The sequence below is a fragment of the Oncorhynchus mykiss genome, chromosome 16, assembly GCF_013265735.2.
Source record: "Oncorhynchus mykiss isolate Arlee chromosome 16, USDA_OmykA_1.1, whole genome shotgun sequence".
Taxonomy (NCBI): domain Eukaryota; kingdom Metazoa; phylum Chordata; class Actinopteri; order Salmoniformes; family Salmonidae; genus Oncorhynchus; species Oncorhynchus mykiss.
This window is the reverse complement of record NC_048580.1, coordinates 12,321,686-12,339,873: the sequence shown is the minus strand read 5'-3', so window position 1 is coordinate 12,339,873 and position 18,188 is coordinate 12,321,686. Positions and strand designations below refer to the sequence as shown.

The following is an 18,188-nucleotide window of genomic DNA, read 5'->3' as shown; positions in this document are numbered from 1 at the left end:
TAGGCCCTCAAAATAAGGCCTCATGAAATACAGATGTTATTGTGTTAAACATATATTTTTATGATAACATTTTCGCTTGGGATCTCACTTGGTGAAGTTCATAGGACTGAAAATGAATTAATGTAATAACCATGGCTCTGTCACTAACAAATACAGTAAGTGGTCGTCACTAACTACCACAGACACAAAGCCATAAACAACCCCCACCTATTTCTACAGTTCTTCTTAAAATCTTCTAAAATCTTCTTGAATCTTCTTAAAATGTGATTTTAAACCTAACCCTAGTGTTAACCATAATCTTAACCACGCTTCTAACCTTATGCTTAACACTAACCTCGTTTTTTCCCCCGTTTTTTTACGACATATGCAAGTTTGACTTTGTGGCTGTGCTGTCTAGTGGAAACCGTGGTAACTAAAATTTACTCCAAATGCCGGGAAATGTAGTTTACTAGGATCCCATTAGCTGCTGCACATGCAACAGCTACTCTTCTTGGGTCCAAAAAGGCAAGGCATTCTGGGAAGTATTTGAATAAGGCTTTACACTAAGCAGTATGTTCATTTAACACTGTTTCGGTATCTATGGGTCCACAGGCTCCACACTTTGTGTTGATTTAGCACTCTCAGTTTTAATTTAGTGGTTTTTTTAACACTGGAGATTTTGTAGTGTGGAGTTGTGTGTGTTTTTTATTATACATTTGTTAATCTCGTTTAACTAAAAACTAATGTTTTGTTGTAACTGACCCCTAAACTCATCTGCGGATCTCAGGACACGCCATCGGGGAAAACGAGCGCAACTTTGCGAAACGTCAGAATGTTAGAGGAACAAACAACAACCAATGAAACGGCAGATTTGAACGGGGGGGCAGAACTGATTGAGAGTGATTTCAACAAATCAGTGTTAGCGTCCTCGAGAATTTATGACCAATCAGCGAACGAATATCGAAAATAGCACCTCCTCTTGTTCAGCACCCAAAGGACGAAAGTGCGAGATTCGTCTGTGTTGTCTATTATAGCTAGCTAACTATTACTGCCTGCCCATATTTGTGTAGAAACGTACAGAATATATATTTTTTTTCGCTTGATGTGACAAACTTAGTTAGTATCAAACATGCGTAAAAACCTACGCCATCCGAACAGGGAACCGCCGAGAAAGGAATTATCGCCACTCATCTGAGGCCAAACTCGCCGATTTTGTTTTGTCAAATAAGGAAACACAACAAGAACGTCAGCTAGCTCGACACATCACCACGAAAATACCCACTACACAGGGACCTCAAAAACATCTACATTCGTTTTACAGTTGGAAACGTAAGTATAAGTGAAGAGGTTTAGCTGGTGGAGCAATCGTTGTTGGTTAGCTTGCTAACGTTAGCAAAATGCTAATAGGCCATGCTAGGCTATCTGACGTTATCGCAGAGATAGCTACTCTATTGATTCTCGCATGCTGTTGTGTAACGTTAGTTTGGGTAGCAGCTAACATTAGCTTGCACGTTAGCTGCTTTTGGCTACGTGCGTTTGACTGTCAACGTCGGTCTAAAAGGTGCATCAATTGTTTTCCAATTCCGTGCGTGGGCTGGGAAATGTCATTGTTTTGCCAACAATTTAGAGGAACTAACGTTAGCCACCTATTTTTCAGGTGACACCTTGCCAGTTAACTGTATCGTTTGGTTTGTTGGCAGTTGTGTTTAACGCGTTTAACCTAATCGGATCAAATGTAATATTATTAGCACAGTTAATTATATAATCGCCTCCCCCACTCCACATTTTGCTGCGTTAAATTAGCATCGCATATTTTTTAACTCCGACACATACTGGCATTTGGCTAACTGACGTTAACCATTGACTACAGTTAGATAACTATCCAACTAGTTAACTAAATCAATGCTAGTGGTCTGTGATGGCCAGTCTGGGTGATTTAGAATGCTACCATAAATGTAGCTTTATAGTTTCACCCACCAATGGTAGAATCTTAACCCAGGACTGGTCCATTCACCATGCTACAAACCCCTGCTACTGCACAGCTAGAGCAGGGCCTCTGTGGTTTGGCGTCGGTGTAGCAGTGGGCCAGGTGGGGTGTGTGTGGCATTCTGGGGTGACCCTTGACAGGGGCAGTGGGCGAGGTCTGTCACCTGCTGACCCAGATTGTGTAAGGTCACCTAGACTCTGACCCCCTATCTATTCTTCAGGTATATAAAGATATACACAGAGTAGTGATTCAAATAATGTATTTGTCACATGCAGTGAATACAACAGGTGTAGACCTTACAGTGAAATGCTTACTTACAAGCTCTTTCCTAATGATGCAGAGTTAAATAAGATAAAAACACAAGAAATATGCAGTGACTCTTGGTTGGATGACTTATGTGAACTTGGACAGACGTTTAGCATTGACACAGCCCTCTCTTTATCACTACTGGAACTAAGATGGAGAATATAGCGAGAAGAGACAAGGCAGGGAAATGGAGTGAGAGGATGAAAGGTTCAGTACAGGGTCGTGTTCAGGCCGAATGTAACCAAATGTTCTGAAACCAAAATGTTAGACTCTGAACAGACACTTATCTTCTCACCTGGTCCTGTAGAGATACAGTGTGTGCAGGTATTAGTTTCAGACCAGCATTAACAGACATGATTGGTTCCACTAATGAACTCCCATCAAGATCTCGGTTAGCTTAATCAGGTGTGTTGGTGCTGGGCTGTAAGATCTAATTCGACTGGATAGGTTTCCACCCATTCTGAGAGTAAGATGAACCAGTCAACAGTTTGGACACACCTACTCATTCCAGGGTTATTCTTTATTTATTTTACTCTTTTCTACATTGGGGAAATATAGTGAAGACATCAAAACAAAACAGATGGAATCATGTAGTTACTAAAAAAAATGTTAAATCAAAATACATTTGAGATTCTTCAAAGTAGCCACCCTTTGCCTTGATGACAGCTTTGCACAGTCTTGGAAATCTCTCAACCAGTCTTGAAGGAGTTCCCACATATGCTGAGCACTTGTTTCCTGCTTTCCCTTCACTCTGAGGTCCAAATCATCCCAAACCATCTCAATTGGGTTGAAGTCGAGTGATTGTGGAGGCCAGGTCATCTGATGCAGCACTCCATCACTCTCCCTCTTGGTCAAATATACCTTACACAGCCTGGAGGTTTGTTGGGTCATTGTCCTATAAATCACTGACAGTGTTACCAGCAAAGCACCATCACACCTTCTCCATGCTTCACGGTGGGAACCACATGTGGAGATCATTCGTTCACCTACTCTGTGTCTCACAAAGACACGGCGGTTGGACTCATCAGACCAAAGGACAGATTTCCACCAGTCTAATGTCCATTGCTTGTGTTTCTTGGCAAGTCCCTTCTTTTTACTGGTGTCCTTTAGTAGTGGTTTCTTTGCAGCATTTTGACCATGAAGGCCTGATTCAAGCAGTCTATTCTGAACTGTTGATCTTGATGTGTCTGTTGAACTTTGAAGCATTTATTTGGGCTGCAAATAACTCTAATGAACTTATGCTCTGTAGCAGAGGTACCTCTGGGTCTTCCTTTCCCGTGGTGGTCCTCATGAGAGCCAGTTTCATCATAGCAGTTGGAGAAACTTTCAAAATTCTAGGTATTTTTCAGATTGACTGACCTTCATATCTGTTTGCTTATTTAAGCTGTCCTTGCCATAATATGGACTTGGTCTTTTACCAAATAGGGCTATCTTCTGTATACCACACCGATCATGTCACAACAGAACTCATTGACTCAAACACTTTGAGGAAAGACATTTCACACACCTGTTTATTGAAATGCATTCCAGGTGACTATCTCATGAAGCTGGTTGAGAGAATGCCGAGTGTGCAAAGTTGTCATCAAGGCAAAGGGTGGCTATTTGAAGAATCTGAAATATAAAATATATTTGTAAATTACTTTTTTGGCTACTACATGACATACATATGTTATTTCATAGTTTTTATTTCTTCTCTATTATTCTACCAAGTGTAAAAAAGAAAATCCCTTGAATGAGTGTGCCCATACTGCGTATACGTACAAAGGCGGACATATTGTGTTTTTAAAAAAAAGGTGTAAACATTATTTTCCACCATAATTTGCAAATAAATTCATAAAAAATCCTACAATGTGATTTTCTGGATTTTTTTTCTCATTTTGTCTGTCATAGTTGAAGTGTACCTATGATGAAGATTACAGGCCTCTCATCTTTTTAAGTGGGAGAACTTGCACAATTGGTGGCTGACTAAATACTTTTTTTGCCCCACTGTAGCTGTGGATTGTTTAAAATCACAAGCTTGTAGACCTATGCCTATTTGGGAATTGTGTAATTTGGCCAGAGCACGTGGCAATAGGCCTTGCTGATTATTGACTTACAGCCATCAGTGGAAAACATCTGAAATATGTGCGAAGATGTGTCTTGAGTATAATAAAAAATTGAGACGAGGAGAGAGGTGTGGCGAAGATATAGGTGCGTTTCTCGCCAGAACGGCTCAGCTGTCTCCTGTCAATTCTTGCACATTCATCGTTTCGTTGTGTGAATTGTTTTCCCTTTTGTTTATTATTTTGAACAATTCCACATTACATTTGTCACTGGTGGTAAACGTATGTAATGGGGAATTGATAAAAAAGAGCAGCTCAAGACATAGAAAGTGAGGCAGACAGGCTGAGTTGAGATGAATTACATTTGAAAGGACCTGAATTGATCATTTTCTACTTTTTGTCGGTGTTGTTGACAATGGAAGTTTTTGGCATATAGGCTGAGTTTCATGCGCTCGTTTTAGCCGCCAATAGATCACGGTGTATCAATGTGTCCATATGGCAGAGGCTGGTGATCACGGTGTATCAATGTGTCCATATGGCAGAGGCTGGTGATCACGGTGTATCAATGTGTCCATATGGCAGAGGCTGGTGATCACGGTGTATCAATGTGTCCATATGGCAGAGGCTGGTGATCACGGTGTATCAATATGTCCATATGGCAGAGGCTGGTGATCACAGTGTATTAACCACATGACAATTATTTTGAAATAAGTTATTAATGAAATAACTGTTCCATGAAAATGTACATATATGATAACTGGCATGCAGATCAGTAGACATGGTAGGATAAATTGTAAGCTTCCCCAAACTTGAAACTCACACGCCGACTATGAAGTCCTTATAAAATAATTGCCTCCGTGTTTCCATGGTCGTATTTGCCTATAGGCTAATTTGAAGCAAGGTAAGACATGCCTCGTAATATGTATTAAAACATGCAGGTTTCAGATCATTAAGTAGGCTTTTGTAAAGTGATGGTGATGCGCCGAGAGCCTGTTGACAGCACTTGAATGGTGAATGGGAGGTGCGCTTCAATTAGCCTTCCAGTTGAGAAATGAAAATAGTAGCAATTTTTAATCATGCAACACAACTGCTTTTAAACATGTTTGCATTTACAATTGTTGCTCAATAAATGGGCTTATAAAAGCACGTTTTAGTCCAGCAGCCAATCAGCTGAGCAACTGCAGGAGAAATCCTGCGCAAAAGGGGGCTGTGTATGATGTGCACGTGTTATAGTTGTTTGTATAAGTCATTTTTTATTGTACCTTTTTTTAACTATGCAAGTCAGTTAAGAACAAATTCTTATTTACAATGACGACCGAGGAACAGTGGGTTAACGTCCTTGTTCAGGGGCAGAACAACAGATTTTTACCTTGTCAGCTCGGTGATTTGTTCAAACAACCTTTCGGTTACTGGTCCAATGCTCTAACCACCAGGCTATATGATGACTAATGAATACACACACGGCAATTGAATTCCACTTATTATGCAAATAGACCGATAAGCACAGCGGTCAAATGTATACTGAATAAAAATATAAATGCAACATGCAACAATTAGTTACAGTTCATATAGGGAAATCATCATTAGGCCCAAATCTATGGATTCCACATGACTGGGATTACATTTATACATATGTTGGTCACGGATACCTTAAAAAAAGGTGGGGCCATGGATCAGAAAACCAGTCAGTATCTGGTGTGACCATTTATGGTATCTCTGGGGCGGCATGGTAGCCTAGTAGTTAGAGCGTTGGACTAGTAACCGAAAGGTTGCAAGTTCATATCCCCGAGCTGTCGTTCTGCCCCAGAGCAGGCAGTTAACCCACTGTTCCTAGGCCGTCATTGAATATAAGAATTTGTTCTTAACTGACTTGCCTAGTTAAATAAAGGTAAAATAAAATTTGCCTCATGCAGCGTGACACATCTCCTTCGCATCGAGTTGATCAGACTAGATTTTGGCCTGTGGAATGTTGTCCCACTCTTCAATGGCTGTGCGAAGTTGCATGATATTGGCGGGAACTGCGACACGCTGTCATACAAGTCCACCCAGAGCATCCCAAACATGCTCAATGGGTGGTACAAATCTGAGTAAGCAGGCCATTTTCACCTTCCAGGAATTGTGTACAAATCCTTGTGACATGGGGCTGTGCGTTATCATGCTGAAACATGAGGCGACAGTGGCAGATGAATGGCACGATAATGGGCCTCGGGATCTTATCACGGTATCTCTGCATTCAAAATGCCATAGATCAAATGTGTTGGTTGTCTGTAGCGTTTGCCTGCCCACCCCGGCCGCCACCATGGGTCACTCTGCTCACACCGTTGACATCAGCAAACCGCTCACCCACACTTCTCCAGCGTGCCAGTGAGCATTTTCCCTGTTACGATGCCGAACTACAGTCTGGTGAAGACCCCGGTGAGACTGTTTCTGGAAGTTTGTGCAAAGATTCTTCAATTTTGCAAACCCAGTTTCATCAGCTGTCTGGGTGGCTCGTCTCAGACCATCCCGCAGGTGAAGAATCCGGATGTGGAGGTCCCAGGCTGGCGTGGTGACACGTGGTCTGCGGTTGTGAGGCCGGTTGGACGTACTTCCAAATTCTCTAAAACGACATTAGAGGCGGCTTATAATAGAGAAATTAACATTACAATCTCCGGCAACAACTCTTGTGGACATTCCTGCTGTCAGCAGGGTGTGTCAAGGGCGTGGCCAATGGTGAGGCTGTCAACCCAAAAATGTACAGGCTCCTGTTGTCCACAGTGACATTTTGCTGTTTTTAAAGCACATTTCGTGCAATTCGGTGATTGCGAGTCTCATAGGGCGGCGGCACACAATTGGCCCACCATCGTTAAGGTTTGGCCGGGCGATGCCGTCATTATAAATAAGAATTTGTTCTTAACTGAGTTGCGTAGTTAAAGGTTAAATTATAACAAAATCAATGACAAAAATACTCAAATGCATCATTTTTAGAGTTTTCGATTCTCCCTTGTTTCCACAATCTTTTTTTTCCACATAGGCGGCCCGAATAAACACTTAGGTGGTCCACCCAAGACTTTCTATGCAAAAAAAATATATATTAAGATGGGAATTGTCATTCTAAAAAAAAAAATAATAATAATACATTTTTAAAAAACAGTCAGAATGACACACATGCACATGGCGGACAGTGTGCTTTCCTTCGGCAAGTTGTCAACAGCGAAAGAGAAGTCTGATTTTCGCCCTGATAGACCTGATTCTGTTACAAAGGGGTTTTATGGTGGCTGTTCTACATTGCTCTGTTACATGTCTTTTGGAAACTCACCTGTAATTGCTATTTGAAATGGGGAAAATAGCATACTGTCAGGGTAGCCTGGAGGGCTATATGCGCAGCGCACCTCTGGAAACACTATATTCAAAAGTTTGTTTTATAAGTAAAATTAAGAATCTCAAATGTCATGCCAATGTCAAGTATAATTACATTTAGACAAGGCTTTTTCATTGTTAAAATAGGCATACCATTTTTTTTTTTCAAACTGAACACATCAAGTAATCGAATACTAACGCCTTTCGTATATCCTGATATTCGATTAACCTTCCCTAGTGTGTAGGGTCTAGAACCAGGTTAGGCAGAGTTGATATGAGATTAACCATCCCTAGTGTGTAGGGTCTAGAACCAGGTTAGGCAGAGGTGATATTCGATTAACCATCCCTAGTGTGTAGGGTCTAGAACCAGGTTAGGCAGAGTTGATATGAGATTAACCATCCCTAGTGTGTAGGGTCTAGAACCAGGTTAGGCAGAGTTGATATGAGATTAACCATCCCTAGTGTGTAGGGTCTAGAACCAGGTTAGGCAGAGTTGATATGAGATTAACCATCCCTAGTGTGTAGGGTCTAGAACCAGGTTAGGCAGAGGTGATATTCGATTAACCATCCCTAGTGTGTAGGGTCTAGAACCAGGTTAGGCAGAGTTGATATGAGATTAACCATCCCTAGTGTGTAGGGTCTAGAACCAGGTTAGGCAGAGTTGATATGAGATTAACCATCCCTAGTGTGTAGGGTCTAGAACCAGGTTAGGCAGAGTTGATATGAGATTAACCATCCCTAGTGTGTAGGGTCTAGAACCAGGTTAGGCAGAGTTGATATGAGATTAACCATCCCTAGTGTGTAGGGTCTAGAACCAGGTTAGGCAGAGGTGATATTCGATTAACCATCCCTAGTGTGTAGGGTCTAGAACCAGGTTAGGCAGAGTTGATATGAGATTAACCATCCCTAGTGTGTAGGGTCTAGAACCAGGTTAGGCAGAGTTGATATGAGATTAACCATCCCTAGTGTGTAGGGTCTAGAACCAGGTTAGGCAGAGTTGATATGAGATTAACCATCCCTAGTGTGTAGGGTCTAGAACCAGGTTAGGCAGAGTTGATATGAGATTAACCATCCCTAGTGTGTAGGGTCTAGAACCAGGTTAGGCAGAGTTGATATAAGATTAACCATCCCTAGTGTGTAGGGTCTAGAACCAGGTTAGGCAGAGGTGATATTCGATTAACCATCCCTAGTGTGTAGGGTCTAGAACCAGGTTAGGCAGAGTTGATACGAGATGGGGCCAGTTAGTATGAACTGGGTGAACAGCATCTCACCTTTAGGACCTCATCTGCTAACTCTCACACACTGGCTGGGCTTGAGGCCAGAGGGGTCTGGTCAGGGAAAGATGAGCACTGTCTGCAGAAGGTTGTGTGTGTGTGTGTGTGTACATTATATGCCATGAGATGGGTGTGTCTGGGTGTTGGCCAGAATGACTCAAACCCAGAATGTGGTTTGGTGGGTGGGTGGGTCGGTGGGTGTGTTGACGTGAGTGGAGCCTATAGACAAGAAGCAGTGTATTGGAAGATTCTAAATGGATCTATGAACAGTTTTAAAGTACATTTGTGTGTGACCACAGAGCTGAACTCAGAGTTCATTCCCTCTGCAGAGTCAGTGCCTCTTGGCAGCCATGTCAGGGATTTTTCAGGATCAAAATGGGGCTTAGGTGGTGGGCGTGACGGGGCCAGTGGGCTTGGCCAATGGCGCGGTCACCGACGGTACATTTTTGAGCCCCTCTTGGCCGCAGAGACCAAATGTTGCCGTTTTAAAGCAAGTTTCCTACAATTCTACACATTTTGCCATGGTTGATGCCATTTTATTATGCTGAGTGACTCAAACATAACAAAAATCAAGTCTCCCCCTGTTTTGTTTTTTGTCTTGGCGCTTTAATTAACAAGTTATAGGTTCATTATCTTTCCTACGTGGTTTATATCTGGTTTTAGTCGTATTAAAGGTGGACTCTGCGATATGACGTAGATGCGCAGAGTAAACCGCATAGTGGGTACATTTCAGCAACAACTAAGAGCGTTGGAGTGGGAGGCTAAACTTCTCCACTGTCTTGGTCCCCTGGATCCCACATTGTAAGTGTGTGTGAAGCGAAGTATCGGCGCATGTGCACGGCTGTGTTTGACTGTGAGAGTGAAGTCTTGTATCTTGCTCATCGCAGTAGTTGCCGTGCAGCTTGTGTAACGTCCGCTGACTAACTTCACATTTCCACAGAAAATTGTTTTGCCACCCCTTTTTGATCACTTTTCTAATGCAGAAAAAAAGCCTCTGTGGGAAATCTGATTTCGGTCTGAGGGTTGAATGGTCGAGTGTGTGTGTGTGCTTTCGTCCAAGTGAGGGGGTGTATGTCTCTCAATAACATCTTTGCCTATGTTACGTGTGTGTGTGTGTGGCAGTCCATCTTAAATGACACAGGAGAATAAAGGGGGTGCTAAGAAAGGCTTTCCCTGTTTCGGGCTGGGCTATGCAACTACCTCTAACACAGTACACACACACTGCTCCCATTTTGTGAGATTGTGTGGACTGAGGTAGCTGAATGAAGCCTAAACTGCACAGTGAGTTTGTTTTATTTTTAGAGAGTAGCATTGCTGCCTTACATGACAGACACTGACAGAGTGGGAAATCAACACCAGCCACCAGCAAAATGCTAGAATGTATGTTAAGAATGTCTATTCTTACTGGCCACTTTGGTGGGCGGTCACACAGCATTTGGGAGCGGTTGTATTTTATTTTTTTCCATAGTTCTGTGCGTATGTCAGTGCTGGAAGAGAGTCTCAACGCTACAGTGGTGAAAGCAGGGTGGGGTACTGCGTGGGTTCATACAATAGACCGAAAGATGGAGACCTTGCTTGCTGGAAAAGGGATAGAATACACTGTGATAAATTGTTTTCGCATTACAAAACCATGTGCATGTGATTTCTTGGCTTGGACAAAATGTGAGTGGTTGGTGAAATGTGGGCTGTGAATGGTGGACTACAAAGCACACACAAAAAATGAGGAGGTAAAGGTGATTGAGTTATGGGGCTAGTGGATGGAGGAATGGGTAGGTAGTGGGAGGGGCTAGTGGATGGAGGGATGGGTAGGTAGTGGATGGATGGATGGATGGAGGGGCTAGTGGATGGATGGATGGAGGGGCTAGTGGATGGATGGATGGAGGGGCTAGTGGATGGATGGAGGGGCTAGTGGATGGATGGATGGAGGGGCTAGTGGATGGATGGATGGAGGAGGGGTTAGTGGAGGGAGGGAGGGGCTAGTGGATGGAGGGATGGATGGATGGATGGAGGAGGGGTTAGTGGAGGGAGGGATGGGCTAGTGGAGGGAGGGGCTAGTGGTGGATGGAGGGATGGGGGGGCTAGTGGAGGGATGGATGGATGGATGGAGGGGCTAGTGGATGGATGGATGGAGGAGGGGTTAGTGGAGGGAGGGATGGGCTAGTGGAGGGAGGGGCTAGTGGTGGATGGAGGGATGGGGGGGCTAGTGGACGGATGGATGGAGGGGCTAGTGGACGGATGGATGGATGGAGGGGCTAGTGGACGGATGGATGGATGGAGGGGCTAGTGGACGGACGGATGGATGGATGGAGGGGCTAGTGGACGGATGGATGGATGGAGGGGCTAGTGGACGGACGGACGGATGGATGGATGGAGGGGCTAGTGGATGGATGGAGGCTAGTGGATGGATGGATGGATGGATGGAGGGGCTAGTGGATGGAGGGATGGAGGGGCTAGTGGATGGGTGGAGGGAGGGGCTAGTGGATGGATGGGTAGGTAGTGGATGGATGGTCTAGTGGATGGAGGGAGGGATGGATGGATGGAGGAGGGGTTAGTGGAGGGAGGGATGGGCTAGTGGAGGGAGGGGCTAGTGGTGGATGGCGGGATGGGTAGGTAGTGGGAGGGGCTAGTGGATGGATGGAGGGAGGGGCTAGTGGATGGATGGATGGAGGGGCTAGTGGATGGATGGAGGGCTAGTGGATGGATGGATGGTCTAGTGGAGGGAGGGACGGATGGATGGTGGGGGCTAGTGGGTGGGTGGATGTATGCAAGGGTTAGTGGGTGGGTGGATGGAGGGTCTAGTGGATGGAGGGAGGGATGGATGGCGGAGGGGTTAGTGGAGGGAGGGATGGATGGGCTAGTGGAGGGAGGGGCTAGTGGTGGGGGAGATGGATGGAGTAGCTAGTTTTTGGGAGGGAGGGGCTAGTGGGTGGGGAGAGGGATGGAGTGACTAGTGGAGGGAGCAATGTACAGTTGAAGTTGGAAGTTTACGTACACTTAGGTTGGAGTCATTAACTTGTTTTTCAACCACTCCACAAATTTCTTGTTAACAAACTATGGTTTTGGAAAGTTGGTTAGGACATCTACTTTGTGCATGACAAGTAACTTTTCCAACAATTGTTTAGACAGATTATTTCACTTATAATTCACTGTATCACAATTCCAGTGGGTCAGAAGTTTACATACACAAAGTTGACTGTGCCTTTAAACAGCTCGGAAAATTCCAGAAAATGATGTCATGGCTTCTGATAGGCTAATTGACATAATTTGAGTCAATTGGAGGTGTACCTGTGGATGTATTTCAAGGCCTACCTTCAAACTCAGTGCCTCCTTTCTTGACATCATGGGAAAACCAAAAGAAATCAGCCAAGACCCCAGAAAAAAAATTGTAGACCTCCACAAGTCTGGTTCATTCTTGGGAGCAATTTCCAAATGCCTGAAGGTACCACGTTCATCTGTACAAACAATAGTACGCAAGTATAAACACCAAGGGACCACGCAGACGTCATACCGTTCAGGAAGGAGATCTCCAAGAGATGAACTTACTTTTGTGCAAGTAGTGCAAATCAATCCCAGAACAACAGCAAAGGACCTTGTGAAGATGCTGGAGGAAACAGGTACACATGTATCTATATCCACATTAAAATGAGTCCTATATTGACATAACCTGAAAGGCTGCTCAGCAAGGAAGAAGCCACTGCTCCAAATCCGCCATAAAAAAGCCAGACTATGGTTTGCAACTGCACATGGGGACAAAGCTTGTACATTTTGGAAAATGTCCTCTGGTCTGATGAAGAAAAATAGAACCTTATGGCCATAATGACCATCGTTATACAGTGCCTTGCGAAAGTATTCGGCCCCCTTGAACTTTGCGACCTTTTGCCACATTTCAGGCTTCAAACATAAAGATATAAAACTGTATTTTTTTTGTGAAGAATCAACAAGTGGGACACAATCATGAAGTGGAACGACATTTATTGGATATTTCAAACTTTTTTAACAAATCAAAAACTGAAAAATTGGGCGTGCAAAATTATTCAGCCCCTTTACTTTCAGTGCAGCAAACTCTCTCCAGAAGTTCAGTGAGGATCTCTGAATTATCCAATGTTGACCTAAATGACTAATGATGATAAATACAATCCACCTGTGTGTAATCAAGTCTCCGTATAAATGCACCTGCACTGTGATAGTCTCAGAGGTCCGTTAAAAGCGCAGAGAGCATCATGAAGAACAAGGAACACACCAGGCAGGTCCGAGATACTGTTGTGAAGAAGTTTAAAGCCAGATTTGGATACAAAAAGATTTCCCAAGCTTTAAACATCCCAAGGAGCACTGTGCAAGCGATAATATTGAAATGGAAGGAGTATCAGACCACTGCAAATCTACCAAGACCTGGCCGTCCCTCTAAACTTTCAGCTCATACAAGGAGAAGACTGATCAGAGATGCAGCCAAGAGGCCCGTGATCACTCTGGATGAACTGCAGAGATCTACAGCTGAGGTGGGAGACTCTGTCCATAGGACAACAATCAGTCGTATATTGCACAAATCTGGCCTTTATGGAAGAGTGGCAAGAAGAAAGCCATTTCTTAAAGTGTCGTTTAAAGTTTGCCACAAGCCACCAAGGAGACACACCAAACATGTGGAAGAAGGTGCTCTGGTCAGATGAAACCAAAATTGAACTTTTTGGCAACAATGCAAAACGTTATGTTTGGCGTAAAAGCAACACCCTGAACACACCATCCCCACTGTCAAAAATGGTGGTGGCAGCATCATGGTTTGGGCCTGCTTTTCTTCAGCAGGGACAGGGAAGATGGTTAAAATTGATGGGAAGATGGATGGAGCCAAATACAGGACCATTCTGGAAGAACCTGATGGAGTCTGCAAAAGACCTGAGACTGGGACGGAGATTTGTCTTCCAACAAGACAATGATCCAAAACATAAAGCAAAATCTACAATGGAATGGTTCAAAAATAAACATATCCATGTGTTAGAATGGCCAAGTCAAAGTCCAGACCTGAATCCAATCGAGAATCTGTGGAAAGAACTGAAAACTGCTGTTCACAAATGCTCTCCATCCAACCTCACTGAGCTCGAGCTGTTTTGCAAGGAGGAATGGGAAAAAATGTCAGTCTCTCGATGTGCAAAACTGATAGAGACATACCCCAAGCGACTTACAGCTGTAATCGCAGCAAAAGGTGGCGCTACAAAGTATTAACTTAAGGGGGCTGAATCATTTTGCACGCCCAATTTTTCAGTTTTTGATTTGTTAAAAAAGTTTGAAATATCCAATAAATGTCGTTCCACTTCATGATTGTGTCCCACTTGTTGTTGATTCTTCACAAAAAAATACAGTTTTATATCTTTGTTTGAAGCCTGAAATGTGGCAAAAGGTCGCAAAGTTCAAGGGGGCCGAATACGTTCGCAAGGCACTGTATTTGGAGGAGAAAGGGGAGGCTTGCAAACCGAAGAACACCATCCCAACTGTGAAGCACGAGGGTGGCAGCATCATGTTGTGGGGGTGCTTTGGTGAAGTAGGGACTGGTGCACTTCACAAAATAGATGGCATCATGAGGCAAGAAAATTGTGGATATATTGAAGCAACATCTCAAGACATCAGTCAGCAAGTTAAACCTTGGTTGCAAATGGGTCTTCCAAATGGACAATGGCCCCAAGCATACTTCCAAAGTTGTGGCAAAATGGCGTAACTTTTTTAGGATAGGGGGCAGCATTTTGAATTTTGGATGAAAAGCGTGGCCTAAGTAAACTGCCTGCTACTCAGGCCCAGAAGCTAGGATATGCATATATTTGGTAGATTTGGATAGAAAACACTGTTTCCAAAACTGTTAAAATAATGTCTGTGAGTATAACAGAACTGATATGGTAGGTGAAAACCTGAGCGAAATCCATCCAGGAAGTGCCATTATTTAGAAATGGCTGTTTTTCCAATGAAAGCCTATCTACCATTTTAAAGGGATAGGACCCAGATTTCATTCCCTATGGCTTCCACTAGTTGCGAACAGTCTTTAGACATTGTTTCAGGCTGTTATTCAGAAAAATTAGGGAGAATGACCACATTGAGGGAGTGGACCCTGTGATGTCCCCAGAGCTCTTTGCTGCGCGACCGAGAGTGCGCCTTTCTCGTTTTTCTTTTATATTTACAACGCTTTTGTCCGGTTGAAATATTGATTATTTAGGCTAAAAACAATGCAGGGGCTTGTGGACGGAAGGGATGGATGCAGGGGTTTGTGGATGGAAGGGATGGATGCAGGGGCTTGTGGATGGAAGGGATGGATGCAGGGGCTTGTGGATGGAAGGGATGGATGCAGGGGCTTGTGGATGGAAGGGATGGATGCAGGGGCTTGTGGAGGGAAGGGATGGATGCAGGGGCTTGTGGATGGAAGGGATGGATGCAGGGGCTTGTGGATGGAAGGGATGGATGCAGGGGCTTGTGGAGGGAAGGGATGGATGCAGGGGTTTGTGGATGGAAGGGATGGATGCAGGGGCTTGTGGATGGAAGGGATGGATGCAGGGGCTTGTGGATGGAAGGGATGGATGCAGGGGCTTGTGGATGGAAGGGATGGATGCAGGGGCTTGTGGATGGAAGGGATGGATGCAGGGGCTTGTGGAGGGAAGGGATGGATGCAGGGGCTTGTGGATGGAAGGGATGGATGCAGGGGCTTGTGGAGGGAAGGGATGGATGCAGGGGCTTGTGGAGGGAAGGGATGAATGCAGGGGCTTGTGGAGGGAAGGGGTGGATGCAGGGGCTTGTGGAGGGAAGGGGTGGATGCAGGGGCTTGTGGAGGGAAGGGATGAATGCAGGGGCTTGTGGAGGGAAGGGATGGATGCAGGAGCTTGTGGAGGGAAGGGGTGGATGCAGGGGCTTGTGGAGGGAAGGGGTGGATGCAGGGGCTTGTGGAGGGAAGGGGTGGATGCAGGGGCTTGTGGAGGGAAGGGGTGGATGTAGGGGCTTGTGGAGGGAAGGGGTGGATGCAGGGGCTTGTGGAGGGAAGGGGTGGATGCAGGGGCTTGTGGAGGGAAGGGGTGGATGCAGGGGCTTGTGGCGGGAAGGGGTGGATGCAGGGGCTTGTGGAGGGAAGGGGTGGATGCAGGGGCTTGTGGAGGGAAGGGGTGGATGCAGGGGCTTGTGGAGGGAAGGGATGGATGGATGGGCTAGTGGGTGGGTGGGTGGATGTATGGAGGGGCCAGTGGGTGGAGAGGGATGATGGAGGGGGTAGTAGAGGAATGTGTTCATGGATAACATTAGCAGTGGAGAGGAGGAACACTGGATAGGAAGATGGAGGAGGAAAGATATGATTACAGAGCCTGCCAATTTATTTTTCCAAACAATGTTTTTGAGATAAAATACAAAAATTGGGCAAGCAATGGGAATCTGTTTTATCTAATAGTGTACTATTTATTATTCAAGATTGGAAAGGAAGGAGAAGGAAAAATGAAGGGAGTAAAGAGTGAAGCGAGTGTGGAAAGGTAAAGAGAAGGAAAGGAAGGAAGACGAGTGAAGAAAAGAGGAGAATAAAAAGTTAAGAGTATGAAGAGCGACAAGGAGAGTGAAGAAGAGCAGACTGAGGTACAATGGTTCTTTCCAAGAAACAGAGATGCACTTTTTATAACATGAGAGAATTTCCATTTATACTCTCAGGTCAAGACGATAGTTGTTCACTGCTCCCTTTGTAATTCCTCTTTCATTTGACAGCGGTGGTAGAACATCAACAGACGAAAAGCATAAAGCCTCTCTGATTGCCGTGTTGGTATGATCTCTGTTACCACATTCTTCAAGAAGGTAGAGCCTTCTTTGTATACCACACTATGCTACACAATCATAGTTAATTAATGATCTATGGACTGCACAGCACAACTGACACAGAAGCTTTATGAGTCAAAGTTGACATGTGTTAGGCCAAAATGTGACGCCATAGTGAGTAACGTGTTAGCAACATGGGCACCTTCTTTGGCAAACACAGGACCTAGACCAGGTTAAATTTGTGTCCCTGTCCAGTCATGGACATGTAAAGCTGCTGCCAATAGTAGTCAGATATTGTAAGATATATGATGGCAGCACATCAGTGGAAACAAAACTGCTTGATTTTGTTGAATTGAAAGGAGAAACAGAGGAAATTGCAGCTGAGGTCCGTGTGGTCATCCAAAAATGTAACCTGGAAAACATACTCTGCCGACAACACAAATACCAAAAATGTGCTGCAGCGGGAGGTGATTGGCTTAGGTTGTCCTGCACACATCATTCATAACACGGCCAGAACAGCTTTGGATATGATGTTGAGTACCTGCTCACAAAGATATTTTCATGTCAGAGTAGACGAGCTTAGGTGAGTTTGTTGGCCAGGAGCACCATAACATTTTAGGACAGCAATGTTCGCTGGCTGTCCATGCTCCCTGCTCTAGAAAGAGTGCTGAAAATGTATGTGCCATTGAAATCCTTTTTTCTTTCTTAAGACAAATGCCCTGTTGTCCTGCGAACAATGTTCGAAAAGCCACTGACTGAACTTTGGCTGGCCTTTGTCCATGGAAACTTATTCAGTGTTCAAATTGTATTCAGTGACACGATCAAGATGCTTGAAGGCTAGGACCGCTGTGCTGTGGAGTCCGCTGCAATTGTGAGAAACGGTGAGGCAAAATCGACTACAAGACGTGATGAGGACTTCTGAGAGAGCTAGAGGACAATGGAACCATGTCTAAAGAGCGCTTTCTCAAAACATCCCAATCATTCTTCACTACGGCTGTGAACTACTTGCAAGCATGGGAAAAGCACACAGATAATCTATAAGATTTACATTGTCTCCTTTTAAAAAGGCAACCTCAATGTGAAGAGATCCAACCATCAATGTGGATGCATTGTTTGACAAGGTTACTAGCCTGCAAGAGTTCCTGAAGGGGAGTTCGATTGAAGAACGGAAAACATCTGAGACACCGCGTAGTCAGAGATGGAGCACGGTGGTTACCCACTTCAAAGGAAATGACATCCCACACCCTAACTTGGCTAGATTAGCTTCAGTTGTCATGTGCTTACCTGGAAGTAATTGTTCTCCCAAATGAATGATATATGGACAGCAGCAATAAATAGGTTCACTGTTCCTACCATCAAGGCCATGCTTATTGTGAAGACAAACTTCTACCTCCCCTGCCAGGAGTTCATGGAGAAGCTGGCCAAAAACAGAGCAATCCTGAAGAAAATACATTCTTCTGAGAAATATACAGTTGAAGTCGGAAGTTTACATACACCATAGTG

At 44.4% G+C, this 18,188-nt stretch overlaps 1 protein-coding gene across 2 annotated transcripts in view; it reads left to right on the top strand.

Moving 5' to 3' along the window:
* The first annotated feature begins 932 nt into the window (after nucleotides 1-932).
* Nucleotides 933-18,188, top strand: part of LOC110491385 (protein phosphatase 1B) — a 28,571-nt gene continuing 11,315 nt past the window's right edge. The window contains exon 1 of one of the 2 annotated variants that reach the window (XM_021564789.2): nucleotides 933-1,308. The gene's annotated coding sequence lies outside the window, so the exon portion shown is untranslated. The remainder of the gene's footprint in view (nucleotides 1,309-18,188) is intronic. The other variant, XM_021564788.2, reaches the window with a different exon arrangement.